General features: G+C 44.8%; 1 long non-coding RNA gene across 1 annotated transcript in view; it reads left to right on the top strand.

The window, feature by feature from the left end:
- The window catches only part of LOC129070250 (uncharacterized), a 224,096-nt gene extending 219,036 nt beyond the window's left edge, over nucleotides 1-5,060 (top strand). The window contains exon 3 of the long non-coding RNA XR_008529104.1: nucleotides 4,945-5,060. This is a non-coding gene — a long non-coding RNA (uncharacterized LOC129070250). The remainder of the gene's footprint in view (nucleotides 1-4,944) is intronic.
- The last annotated feature ends 9,812 nt before the right edge of the window (nucleotides 5,061-14,872 follow it).

The raw sequence follows: 14,872 nt of genomic DNA, 5'->3' as shown, positions 1-14,872 counted from the left end.
GGGTCAGGAAAGTGAGCAGTTGGGAGGGGTTGGATAGTGAGAGGAGTTATTGACATGCTGAGTTTGCCATGTTTGTGGGATGTCTAGGTTTAGATGCCCTGCAGGCAGCTGGCTCTGAGTATGGAAGGAACTCAGGGGAGGAGACTGTCATTTAGAGGTCATTAGTATGTGGGTGGTGGTTTAAGCCTAGGCATGGTTAAGTTACCCATGGGCAAGGATGTAGAGTGATAACAGAACTGAGTCTTGAGAAACACCAGTATATAAGAAATGGGTAGAGAATGAGAAATTCATGTAAGGGCTAATGAAGAGCAACAAGAGAGAAAGGAAGGGGATTAGAGATAGTGGAGAGTGTCAGAAATGGAAATTGGACAACATTTAAAGAAGGAGGTCATGGATAATATTGTAAACATAACAGAAAGGGCAAAGAAGATCAATAAAAAATTCTCTTGTATTTGGGAATTAGGAGATCGCATGTGATTTTGGAGAGAGCTGTTTTAGTACAGAGAGGAAGGGAAATGAATCCAATGAGCTAAGGGGCATTGGGAGGTGTGAAAGTAGATGTCCTAAATGTAGGCTACCTTTAAGAAAAAATTAGTAATGTTAATGAAGATAAATGGATAGATAGATGATGGATTGATACAGCCGTGTTTAGAGGGGATGAAAAGCTAGTGGACTCTTAAGATAGAAAACATTTCAGTGTGTTAGTAGACTGAGAGGAAAAAGGTCAATGGAGAGAAAAATTAAAAATGCAGGAAATATCGGGGCCAATTATTTGAGGGAGATTATGGAAGTAATGGGCACAGGATGTGGATTCACCTTGGTTAGAAAGGAAGGGACAACTTGTATTAGAAATCTGGGGAAGGAATGCAGGTAGGGTTGGGCACTGAGAGAAGGTTTATGTCTGATTGCCTCTTTTTTTTTTGGTGAAAGAAGAAGCGAAGACATCTTTATTAGGAAAGATGGCAAAAGGGGCTTAACATTTGGCATTGCTGCTGAGGAAAATGGGAGATGGAGTGGATGAGAAGATTATAGGAGGGTTGCACTGACCGAACCATCCAAGACTGGCTGTTAGCATTTTGTGAGGGTCTGTGAGCAATTCTCTGGTAGTACACAGCTATTCAGATGTGGGAGCAAGCAAACCTTTGGTTGGCCTGGTCCAGAGTGGCACAGGAAATGGAAAGACAAGCTGTGTTGCTTCAGTTATTGACATGAGAGCAACTATGGCCAAGTGCGCTTAATTGGGAAGAAAATGACACTGGGAGGAAGGTGACAAACTAGGAGAAAAGGGAGGAGTCCAGAGTCTGGAGATCATGATGAAGTGAGAGAATGGGCAAAAGGAAAGAACTGGAAGGATGGGACATTGTGTCAGCGATCTCAGGTTATAAATGTCAGAGGTGGGACTGTTTGCAATGATGGCCAGTCCAAGATGTGGCCATAGAGTGCACTGGTAGAGAGCAGAAACAGTGGAAAAAAGCATTGAAATTGAGGTCAAGGAACCAGAAAGCCATAGAGTCTGCTGGACATTGACTACCTCTGGGACAGTTACAGGGTTGTCATGGGAAGAGGCCAGGAGACTGCGAGCAAAAGACTGAAGGGCCCAAAGAGCTCAAAGACAGAAAGCCTTATTGTAGCGATGAGGGCCTTCTGAAATCTAATGGCAGAAGTCTTAACATGCTCTATTGTGCAAAACAGGTGAGGGGCAGGGAAGATCCATCCGTTCTGTTGCACTGCCTGGTTCTGCCAGGCCAGAGGACCTCTGCTGATTTTCATAGCAAAGGGGGCAAAGCTAGTTATTTCCAGCATACAGAGAAGTGAAAACTTCTACAAGAGTGTCAACGACTTACCCAAAATGACACCACCGAAGTGCTGCCCTCAGTCTGTCACTTCACCCCCCTCTTCCTCTCCACTGGGCTCCTCCTGTTGCATTTAACCTATTTCAGCAGAGCCAGGTCAACATGGGCCTCCTCGATGCATGCCCTCTGCAGATTTGGCATTTAGATTTGATAGAAGGACGTGGAGGGGAATTTTCCCACTTGGCAGAGTGATACGAAAATCAGGAGGGAATGTTTTTCCTGCACAGCAACAAGAGGTATCAAATCATGACTTCTTCTTTCTCCCTTCCAGCTCTGTTGCTATTTATGCAGATGCAGCAGTGCCATAACAATACCTTCCACTTGGAAAGGGCCTTCTCTCACTAAAAGTGAAAAAAAAAAATCCCTGTATTTTTCATTCTAGAACTAAGTTGCTCGGTTCTCTTTCCACTTCTTCCACTTTATAAAAAATGAAGGTCTACACATGCATTTACCTCTTTCTAGTCTAACCCTTACCTAGGTGGGAGGTCCCTGGAGGTGGGAACTCTACTGTGTCTCATTGTTTTGAGAATCCACTAAACTCTTCCAGTCCTCAGTATGTGGCAAGTGTGTTTGTTGCATGAATAAAGTGTGTTTATTGAATGAATGGAGGAAGCTCTTTTGCCCACTACTCTGAAGCAGATACTTTGAGGTTTGAATAACTGTGACAAGAATATTACGCTGAGCCCTTTTCTCTTGCATATTGCCCCCTGTGATAAAGGCAGCATGGATGGTAAAAAGGAATCAGGTCTCAAGACGCTTGGGTTTAATTTTGGCTTTACCACTAGCTGTGTAGCCTCAGGTAAATCATCAAACCTCTCTGAATCCAGGTTTCTTAATGAGAAAATCAAAAGAAATAATACCTCCTTTGTTTGATTATTAGGAAGATTAGATTTGACTACATGTGGCCAGGTAACTGAAGTATAGAAACTGATCAATTAAGAAAAGATTCTTTCTTGACTTCCACCCACATAGACATCTATCTCCCCATCTTTTGGTGTCAGGGCATGTTATCTCTGAGATGTTGAACTAATTAGGAAGTGGTTCCTGAAGCTGTGGGACAGTTTTTTCCTGTGCACAAAATTAATCATGCTCAGGTGCCCATGGAAGGGAGTTGGGGAGAGAAGATGCTCTATGAATCATAGTCCATCCTGTCACTAAGCGGCATGACCAAAGAGCTTCTTTCCTGAAAGGCAGGGATGGGAAGAGAATATGGTAATGGTGGTCAGGAGCCTCACATATCAAGAAAAGAACACGGGAACTTCTTTTGAGTATTCACCATGTTCCAGGAATGGGACTAGTTGCTTCCTATTTGTAAGTCTTTTAATTATCAACAACACCTCTTCAAGGAGTTGGGAAATCTGGAATTCTGAAGCAAAGAAATTCTGGATATGTCAGCTTTGAAACAACCTTTGAGTTTTAAAGTATACAAGTATGGATTGACTTGTTCAGAGTTGCTTTATGAAAACAGAATTGAAGGGATCTGGAATCACTGTAAGTGGATGTGTTCCAGGACAGTCTCTGGATTAACAACAGACTGTAAGACACAAGAAGTCAGGGGTCCCATCTGTTCGGCTCATCCTTGTACAGTGCTTGACAGGTGATAGGTGTGCAATACAGGATTTGATGTTTGGAGCTGCAGTGGCCATTTTGTGACCATGAGGCAAAGTGAAGAAAATTAACTTATCCTGGATGTACCGTCAGGCCTCTTGCTCTGTGGCATAATTAAATGTCCTCATTTTTAAAAGTTATTGTTTCCTGGCTTTTATTTTCATGACCAGAAACATCCTGACTGACCCAGTCTCTAAGTACAAGTTTGGGTTGGTCATCTAATATTTCTCTGCCTTAGTTGGATGATCACTGTCATGTTCTTTAATGGAGCAACACCTTACGAGAAGGATAGCAGGCACCTGTTCCTTAAGGCTAAGCTATAAATTCTGCTGGGACCCTTGGGCTGATCTCCTTCACTCTTAAGCAAACTCTTATTTCATGTGAGAGTTGGCTTCTCGGCAGCGCAGGTGGCAGAGACTGAGCCTGGCAGTTTCGTGTTTGGTTGGTCAGGGTGCCACGTGGAGCAGGGGGCCAGGGCCATGTTGTGTGATCTGAGCCATCTCTTCCTATTGACATGGCTTGTGGCTCAGAATTGGAGAGAAAGTGTAGCTGATATTCTTCTCTGTCTTGCAGAATTTTATAAAGACACCTGAACTGATCCGCTAGGCATTTTCCCTTCCCCTTTCTGTTGGATCTGCCCTCTCTCTCAAACCTGAAGTGGGGAAGGAGGGGGCCACCAGTGTATTCTGAGCTTCATTAACCACTGATTGGAGAAGACCGATAGTCTGGTGTATGTGCATCTGTATTTCAGGTCGAGAAGCAGCCTGACTTCTATTTCTCAAACACATTAGCCTGACATGGGGCTGACTGCCTGGGAAGAGATTTTCCACCCCAGTGCTTGCGTCTCCCCATTCTCTCATCTGTACTGATCCAAATAACAAAGATAGAGATTAAACAAAGCCCGAGATGCACCTGAGCCATGACTGCTAGAAGGTATATTGATATTGGACAAATTGGAGTCATATTTCCAGCTCATGGCCCCAGCGGGCTGAGGACCACTGGGCTCTAGAGAGAGGAGAGGAGTGGGCAGGGTGTTCAGGTGGGAGAGACAGAGCCACAGCACCCATAGGCACAGCCAGGCTAGGAAGAAAAAGCACATGTAGGAAGTAAGAGGCAATGCCCTCCCCAGGCCTCAGCTGATGGAGTCAAGGGCACAGGCAGGGGGCCTCGGAGCAGACGCACATGCACAGTGAACCAGCACCAAGATGATGGCTTTAGCTTCATTGATTATCAATTATCAAATGCTCTTTGTGGGGGAGGAGCTGGACACCCACTTGGGAAACTTCTGCATCTCCTCTGTGCTTCGCTGACATGAAGTTGCACAGTCGAGTCTGTAGTCCCAATTCAAGACTGGGCCCAGTCAATTGTAACCAACCTCTTGGTCCTGATAAAATCCCAAGTCCAGTTCCCCTTTGGCTACTGTGACATTTCGATATCTGTATTATGTCTATTTACCTGGTCTTTTTTTTTTTTTTTTTTTTAGGTTTTTGTTTTGAAACAACCTCCGTCTTACAGAAGAATCGCAAATACAGTACAGAGAACATTATTCTTCATAAACTACTTGAGAGTAAGTTTTCAACATGATACCCCACCTTTGTAAAAATGTTAGTACGTAATTCAAAGAGCACATACTTCCTGCATAGCTACATATGCACACCTACATCCTACATAGCTATGATCCAGCCATCACAGTCTCAGCATTGACACACATTCTTGCCACTTAGCTAGGTACCCTTTAAGTTTCACAAATTGTTCCAATAATGGACCCAGTTGTCACGTAACTGTCATGTCTCTTTAGGCCGCTTTGAACTTGAACAGTTTTTCAGTCTTCCCTTGACTTTCATGGCATCAGAAATTTGATTTTATTTTTTAATTGATTTCTTTTATTTTTATATGTTTACTTACCTATTGGGTAGCTTCTTCTGAACTATCCTTGTCATTTGCTCACCTTTTCTTTCTTCCTACCTTCCTTTCTTTTTTTATTTTCTATTTTATTCATTTTTTATTGAATTCATTGGGATAGCATTGGTTAATAAAACCATACAGGTTTCAAGTGTACAGCTCTGTAACACATCATCTTCGCAGTGCATCATGCACTCACCACCCAAAGTCAAGTCTCTTTGCACCACCATTTATTCCCCCTTTGCCATATCCCACCTTCCACCATTCCTCTTTCCCTCTGGCAATCACCATATTGTTGTCAGCATCTGTTTTTGTTTTTGTTTTTGTTAATCCCTTCACCCTTTTCGCCCAGACCTGCAAACCTCCTCCCCTCTGACAGCTGTCAGTCTGTCCCCTGTATCCATGAGTCTGTTTCTATTTTGTTCATCAGTTTATTTTGTTAATTAGATTCCACACATGAGCGAAATCATATGGTATTTGTCTTTCATTGACTGGCTTATTTCACTTAGCATAATGCTCTCCAGATCCATCCAGGCTGCCACAAAAGGTAAGATTTCCTTCTTTTTTATGGCTGTGTAGCATTCCATTGTGTAAATGTACCACAGCTTTTTTAGCTAGTCATCTGCTGATGGGCACTCGGGCTGCTTCCAGATCTTGGCTGTTGTAAATGACGCTTCAGTGAACATAGAGGTGCATATATTCTTTTAAATCAGTGTTTCAGGTTTCTTTGGATATATTCCCAGAAGTGGAATTGCTGGGTCATAGGCAGTTCCATCCTACAATGGCAATTTTCAGACTAGCCCAGTAATTCCTAGAATATTGCTCAGTTTTAGTTTGTCTGATGAGTCTCAGTGGTTACATTTAGGTGTTGCATATTTGGTAAGCATGTCACCTGTATTCTTCTAACATCCCGACATGTGATTCAGAAATCTAAGCTCTTGATTAAGGTGCGCCAGCCAGACTTCTCCATCACAGAGCTACCCCCTTTCTCCTGTGTAGTTCATATTTGTCTTGTGTGGGAAAGCATTTTGAGACCATGCAAATATTCTGTTTCCCATCAAATTGTTAAAGTATTTATTTATATCAGTATAGACTCATGGATTCTTATTTTCACTAGTCAAACCATTACTTCCTTAATTTTATTGTTCAAATTATTCCAGATCTGGCAAAGAGAGAGCTCCTTTAAGCTGACTTTGAGCCCTTTTGACATGTCTTCATTGTTGTTTGAGCACTTCCTTAATTTATAGTACAACATAATGGTCCCAACTCACCTTGTACTTTCCCTGCCCAGCCCTGAATTCAGCTATTTCTCCAAGGATCCTTGGTTTCCTTTTGTGGAGAACATTGTATAAAAAGCAGATCTGGGAACTAAGTGTACTCATCGCTACTGGACAGTTTGCCGCTCCCAGCCCCTACCAGCATAATGTGTGTGCGTGTGTGCGTGTGCGTGTGTGTGTGTGTGTGCATATTTGGAATGTGTACAACACACACACATGCACTCACATGCAATCCATATCAATTTCTGTATCTATCCATAGCTATTCAAAACCATGAGTTTACATCATCTCCAACTTCATCCACCACTACCGGGCTCATTCTGATTTGTTCTCTTTCTATACTGGTAATCTTCTAGCAATGAAAAATTTGGTTTCCATTATCCTTAGTATATAGGATTTGGCAAAAGGAGGTTTACAGTTGTGAATCCACAAGATAGAGTTTATTCTTGTATTATTTATTAATTATTGTATTATTCATATTATAACTGTAAACCTACCTTTGCCCACCCCATATTTTCCCACTTGATACTCCCTTTGTATGTAAGCAAAATCTCATCACCCTTTCCATCCTCTCCTCTTCATTCTGTATGGGCTCCAACACACAGGCTGGATTTCTCCCCATGTGCAGAAAGCCTTACCCTTAAGCCCTGACACTTGACCCTAGGTCCCCCCGGCTCATCTTTTGGTGCTAGGAGGGGAAAGACCCAGGGCTGCATCTTCTGCCAGCTTCCTCATCCTGGCCAGTCTCTTTGCATCTTCCCCTCTTGTACGGCCACTTTCACAGGCTGAGCTCCTTGCCAGCCCTTTCCCTGCCAAAGGGCCCTACTGCTCTTGGGACAAAATGCCTGGGACTCATAAGGCTCAGGATGATTGACAGAGAAACCCAAGGCTACCTCTGTCCTTAGCCTGGCTTGTCTCATGCCTTGGGGCCACATCCCTTGTATTTCCTGGGACCAATGTCATCCTCCTCAGGTTTGGCAAAAGAGCAGGGCCCACTGCTCTGCTCACTGAGGACAGGCCCTGTCCCATCGCTGGAGGATTTGGGATTAGCCTGGAAAGCAAAGTGCCACTGTTGCTATTTCTGCTTTGTGACACCACATGTTACAGCCTCCTGATCCCTTTCAGACACTGCCATCTCTTTTCCCCTGTATCAAGGCCCATTGCTTATACTGTTGTTTGATGCATTTGGGGGAGGGGACAGAGAAGGTGCCACTATGGGGTGATGAGCAAGCAAGGGGGTCAGAGAGGGAAGTCAGGGTGCCAAATAAAGCCCAGCTATTTCACCCCCAGTGCAGGGACAAATGGCAGCTTTGAACATCAGGTTTGGGATTTTTGTGCCTCCCCAGATCTTATTTGGCTGGAACTTGACATGGAAAGATAAGCAGCTAGCTTTCTTCTCTGAGTCATGGGAGAAGAGAACATGGCTCCTTGGGGACTCCTAAAAACCAGAGCCCAAGGACTCCCTCATGACAGATGGACACAGAGAAGCACAGGGTAGTGACGCGTCCACCTCCACTCCCCTCACATTTCTCCTCGGCTCCAAGATTCTTGATCGATGTGCATTCTTCCCCAGAGAGCACAGCGGCATGGTCATAACTTGTTAAATACCGTAATTAAAATAGTTCTCTTATTAACTTTGTGATAACGCCTTTTTCCCCCTCCTCCTCAAAATTACATGTTAGCATTTTGTTAATTAAATTTCCAGTTCCAACAGAACTTCTCGGCTGCTGCCATGCGGTTTACAGGGGGCCTCTTCCTGGGGGGCGGGGCGGTGGCCCGGCAGGCCAGACAGGTTCTCATCTTTTCTGCTGGGAGTTTGAGAGGAGGAAATAGAAGAGATCGTCAACCGTCTATGCCTAAATACAGTGGCCAGACTTTGCAGAGAAAAATAAAGGGTACTAAGGTAAATTTGAATTTCAGATATGCAACCAATAATTTTTTTTTTTAGTGTATGTCCCAAACATTGCATGGGATATACATATTCCAGAACCTTATTTGTCATGTCTCTGGATTTCAGACTTAGTGGGACATCCTGGGCTTTCTCTGGGAATCCTACACCTGTCTCAGAACCTTGGCTCACAACCTCAGAGAAGAGAGGTTTCCCACCCTGCCTCCTGCATGTGCTGGTTCTTTAATTGCTACACTAGCACTGGAGGTTGTTTTTATTGTTTTGATCAGCTCCTGAAATCGCACAATCTCAAAAGGCTTTACAGTCACATGTTTTATTAATACTAGCATGATGACTAATATGGATCCATTGGTCTCTTAATCATTCAAATAGTATCCATGATGTAGCAGGTGCTGTGCGGGTGCTAGGGATACAAAAGTCAATGCAGATACGGAAAACAGACTGAGAACTGTTGGTGGGGGGAGGTCGGGGGGCTCGGTGGAAAAGGTGAAGGGATTAAGCAGAAGAAACTCATAGACACAGACAACAGTATGGTGATTACCGGGGGAAGGCGGGTGGAGGAGGCAGAAGAGGGCGTGGGTGGGGATAGATGGTGACGGAAGGGGACGACTTGGGGTGCTGAACGCACAATACGATATACAGACGATGTATTATAGAATTGAAACCTATATAATTTTATTAACCAATGTCACCCCAATTAATTCAATAAAATTTTTTTAAAGTCAGTAAGATGCCAGTCTTGACCTCAGTCACTCACTGCTCAGGGCAAGGGTCCTAGGTCTGCCCAGGTCCCAGCATCATCTTGTTTTACAAGTAAAACCTTATTGGGACACAGCCACACCCACTTGTTTGTGACTGTTTTGGCTGCTCTCAGCTACAGTGACTGAGTTGAGTAGTTGTAAGAGACTATGTGGCCAAAAAAACTAAAATATTTACCTTTGGCCCTTAAGAGAAAGTTTGTTGACTCCTGGCCTAGAGGAAATAGTAGTCAATGGTGTGACGTAAACAAAGTGAGGGGGAGGGCAAGGAACAGAGAACCGAACACTGTTTCTGTGGCGCTGACATCAGAGCTGGGTTTGAAAGGATTTGTCAAAGGGTAGGAAGGGTGAGGGGTAAGATTCTAAGCAGAAGAAGCATCATGTACAAAGGCACAAAGGATGTTCGGGGGCTGTGTCCTGGGGCTGTGGAAGGGGTAGGTTGAAGGTCAGAAAAATATCACTTCTTAGGGGCTCAGTGTGTCAAGTGTTTACACGGACTCACTAATGTAATACGCACAATAAGCTATGAAGTTGAAATTAGAATCCATATTTCACGTGTGAGTGACTAATGCTCAGAAAGGTGACTACAGTTCTCTAAAGTTCCACAGAAAGCAGCGGCAGAGCCGGGGCAGTGACTCAGAGTGAGCCTGCGGAAAAGCCCGTGTTCCCGCACCCTCCTCGCTGCATTGCTCAATACACACACTGGGAGCCCCTGACGCATATCTCATTCCAGAGCAGTGGTTCCCCACTGGGGACATCTGGCAATGTCTGGGGACATTTATTAGTTGTCACAGGTGTTGCTGGCATCTGGTGGGTGGGAGCCAGAGATGCTGCTAAATATCCTATAATGCACAGGAAAGGCCCCGCAACAAAGAATTACCTGTCCAAAATGTCCTGTGATTGAGAAACTTTGCCCCACATCCTTATATCCAACACTGGGCTTGGCAAATAAAGGGCCACTTGGTAATGTTTGTTGAACTGGGAGAAAAAGGATGTGTTTTGGGAATAGGGCGAAGTTTAGAGTCATTGATGGAGGATAGGACAAGAATGTAAATTGTTATGAGATTGCAGGCAGAGAGGAGTTCCATTTATTCCAAAGGCCTGGCAAACATCAGCGAGGCATTGTGTTCAGGAGAGTGACATGACCGGGGGGCTTGGGGGACAGTTACACTGACCACAGCCTGAAAATGAGATTCAAGTAGGTAGGCCTGTCAGGGGGGAGGAAAGGGAGGTGGAATCAACTTTGTGAGCGACAAGAAGGTAGACTCAGTAGGATCTGGGTGGCAAGAGGAAGGGTCCTGAGGATACTGGTTTGAATGATTACAACACTGACTGAGGCAAGGAGCGTCAGAGAGCAGCCCAGGCGCCTGCGCGGAGGTGGTGCGTGGAGGTGGGAGGGGTGATGATGTCGGATGTGCTGATTTTGAGGTGGCTCCCGTGTGACATGTTCCCCTGTGACAGTTTTCAGTAAGCCAATGGAGATTTGAATCAGGAACTTTTCCCACTGATGTATATCCATTCTTATATCATTTTGCCCATTATCCCGCCAGACCATAGTCCCTAAGGTTGAAGATTATGCAGGATTATAAGCTCAGATGGGACTGAGTTTGAACTCTGGCTCCGCCATGTGCTAGCTAAGTAATATTAGGGTGTTATTTTGCTTCTCTGAGCTATAAAATTTCCTCATCTGTTACATGAAGATAATATTAGCTACCTATGAGGCTGTAGGTGTAAACAGGTAGGATGCCTTCAGTAATAGCAGCAATTTAATCTCTTACTCTTCAGTTTCAGCATACACATGTGTACGCTTGGGCACACACATGTACACACACACATTTAGTGTCTTGAAATTCAATAACTTCTCCAGCAGAGGGTTGTTGCCCTGGTTACCTCTGAGTCCAAGTGTCTCACACAGTCTTGGGTCACAGGTAATGGCCACTTCAATCACAAGGCCTCGAGTTGAGGGTAAGTGACATGTCCAATATCCTATAGCCAGTTATAGGCAGAGCTGAGGCCTCCAGAGTCCCAGTCTTGTACTCTCGGCAATATTGGGAGACTGAACTCTCTGTGATCATTTTGATCAGCAGAGAATCCAGAAAACAATGTCAACTATCATCTTGGAATCGTATGTACTTAACTTTGACGGTCAACTCACACTCCTGATTATATAGTTTTCCTCGGGCTAGTGTGAGGATGAGTTTGCACTGCCGTAGTCTTCCCTAACTGGCCAGCAATGAGAAGATGCAGGTCTGAGAAGTCAAATTCTTCCAAGGGTAAATGAGAGTTAATAGGATCTCACCTTGGCTTGGTCTGGCCCTTTGGGACTCTGAAACTTTGAGCTCTGTTGCTGCCTGAGTCATCTTGGAACATGCATTGCCCCACCCTGCATGTCCACTTCACTTCTGATGGGCACCATGTCTCTCTGTACAGCAGGAACGAGCCTGCTTTCTATGATTTACTTTATTTACTTGCCTTCTCAGCCAAAGGTACCTACCCGTCCACTTCTAGACCCTCTCATTATGATCCACCGTGGGGCCCCTGGTACAGACGGTTTTCTTTATCAACCTCATGAAAATAATTAACACAGTAAATTTGATGGAAAAAATTAAAAAAAAACACTTAAAACAACTTTAAAAGCACTCTATTACAGATTTCAAAGTCAATCCAAAATTATTTTTTAATTCACCATGTCTTTCTTCTTCCTTTAAAAAAAAATTTTTTTTATCCTCACCTGAGGACATTTTTTTTTTTCATCATTTTTAGAGAGTGGGAGAGAGAGAAACATCTACGCAAGAGAAAAGCATTGCTTGGCCACCTCCCATATGTGCCTGGACTGGGGATTGTTTGGGGCATGTAAACACCTGGACATGGGATCGGGGATTGAGGATCAAACCTGCAACCTAGGTATGTGCGTCGCCTGGGAATTGAACCGACAACCTTTCAATTACGGGACGATGCTCCAACCAATTGAGCCACACTGGCCATGGCTATTTATTCCTTCTGTGATAGGACAATAGTATAAGCTAGAAAGAGAGCAGAAGCAGGTAGTCTTGGTTTAAATCAATGAATATTTATAGAATTTTACTAGGTTCCAAGTCCTGTATTTGCTTTACCCTCGGGAATCTCAACAAGTGGTAACAGCATCTTTCTTATCCTTGGGACTTAATCGTGACATCTTCTGCTGCCCTGGGAATGTCAGGCCATGAAGGTATGTAGGTGTGTTCCATACCCAGCCAGCCCCAGGGAGCTCCGGAAGCCAGACTCGACTTCTGCCCTCTCCTAGCCTTTTGGAAGGACCCGGTTTAGGATGCAGAGCACTGCAGAGTTTCAGAACTTCCTACCTCGCGTCCTGCGGTGTCTCATCAAGCAAGGAGGCTCCCCTCTAAGCCTGCAGGCTCCTTGCTGTCTGACCCCAGCCATCTACCCTTGCTTCAAATTACAACTAGGACTGGAAGCCAAGAGCCAGCCAAATGCATCATGGTTCCCACTAAGGAGACTAACCAAGCTGCCAGCCAGCAGGGCTTGGCTACAGAAGCCCGAGAAGCAGCAAGCTTATCCCGAGAAGGTGACTGCGTGCATTTGTTTCTACATGCAGCTCCTCTCTCTGCAGAAGCTACACATTTCTCCAACTGCTTTCATATGTATAGATGAGCAGCATTGTTGAGGTACTATGGGGAAGGATTATAATGTGGCTGGCAACTGGCTTATGTAATTGGCTTCCTTGAAGGTACGATTCGGCCCCCTTTATGTTCAAATTTGCCTGGCTCTGCTCTGGAGCCCCTGAAAGTAATAGTGACCTGAGATGGCACTTTCATAAATGAATAACCTTGGTCCAACATGGGACCAGGAGGAAGGACCCGGAAGGGTTGCATTCTCACTCTGCTCATAGCATGTGCTAACAGCTTCCCTGCTCATCACCACCTTCTTTGCTCCCCAAAACGCACAACTGGCCTACAATTTGGTTCATCAATGACTTATTATTCCCATGATGGGCAGGAGAGTGACTCATTGCAGAGAGCCCTGGTAGTTCTTAATCTCAGCAGAGTTGGCTACATTTGGGGTTCTGGGAGAGGGTTGGCTCTGGGTTGGGACCTGGCACTTAGAGATGCAGAGGCTTTGCTATTGGTTATTTTGCAGATAGGAGTTTACTTTGGAAGCCAGAAACCCTGAAAAGAAAGAGTTGTCTATTTTCTGATATTGCCGTCACTCATTTATTCATTGATTCATTTATTCCTCAAGCAACAGTGGCACTTCTCTGTGTGGAGGACGGGTACAATGCTTTATGTGTGAAGTGTATGGGTTTCCTAGGCAATCCTGGGTGGGGTCATGGTCATTTCTATAGAAAAGCCCTGGATGGGAGTCAGGAGATTAAATCTCTTTACTGGGTGAACTTGAGCAAGTCACTTCCCAGCACAGGGATTCATGTTTCTTCCCGGAGGTTCCCCGAAGCTCCAATGCTCTACATTTCTGTCTGGAAAGCTGGGAGGACCCAGCCTCATGTGCCAGGACAGCCCTCCCTCTTCCTTCTGCTGCCCGACCTGACAGAGCCAGCCTTCACTCTCCTTTCAGGCTGATTCCCAAGGTTTTCCTTCTCTCTCCCTGCAAAGGTGAGGGACAGATGAAGAGAGGAAGAGAGATACAGAGAGAAAAACACAACATGAAAAAAACCTCATGACTTCCTGTGGCAAGTTCGAACTATCAGGTTTCAACCTGAACAAAAACGTGCCTTGTGCTCCCTGGTTATTACCTGACTTTAGAGCCCAAATGGGTGTTCTCTGTCAAGTCAGAGATTGTGGTTCAGAGTGAAGACCGACTTATATACACATCACCATGGCAACGCTTAGGTAAACCGGCTCAGAGGCCTGAGGATGAGTATTATGGGATAGCTTCTTTTCTTCTTTTTCTTTTTATTCCTTTCTTCTCTTAACACTAGCCTAAGGTAAAGAAAAGCTAAGCTGGATTAATTAACTCCTTTTTTCGAACGTTCTTACCTTTGGATCTATTTGGCTTTAAGATTGTCAGTGGAAATTTAGCTAAGGTGTCAACCCAAGGTATTCTGGGGTCCTTGAGTTGTCTTGATAACTGGAGGGTGTGAGTGATGGTTCATGCTGAACATGACTGACTGCGATGCTAGGGGGAGAGAGGGCTGCATGTGCATCTGTGTGCGTGTGTGCACACGTGTGCACTGGAGTGGGGATGCTGATGGGACTTTAATTTGGGTGTCCACATTCTCCATTCAGATGCCATCTGCCTGCCCCAGACTCCCTCTGTAATGGTCACATCCAGTGACCCCCAAGTTGTCTTTGGTCTGCTCAGCCAGAATGTGAACCATTGTGCTCCTGGAACATCAGAATGAGCTTCCTACAGAGGGGCCCGTAGCAGATGCATGAGACGCATTTATGCCCCTTATCCCCACTAGGAGTCGACGCTAGAAACCTCCAAAAGCTTAAAGCAATGAGTCTGTTTTCCTCCACTGACTTTCTCACCTGGGCTTTAGGTTGCATGCTTGAAGCAGCTAGCTTCCCTGCATGCAAATGCTTGGTCCCATAAATACTGATATAGGGG

The sequence above is a fragment of the Pteronotus mesoamericanus genome, unplaced genomic scaffold (genome assembly GCF_021234165.1).
Source record: "Pteronotus mesoamericanus isolate MK-2021 breed Mesoamerican mustached bat unplaced genomic scaffold, CSHL_Meso_final contig_246, whole genome shotgun sequence".
NCBI lineage: Eukaryota > Metazoa > Chordata > Mammalia > Chiroptera > Mormoopidae > Pteronotus > Pteronotus mesoamericanus.
The sequence above is the reverse complement of the archived record's forward strand: the minus strand, read 5'-3'. Positions and strand labels throughout refer to the sequence as shown.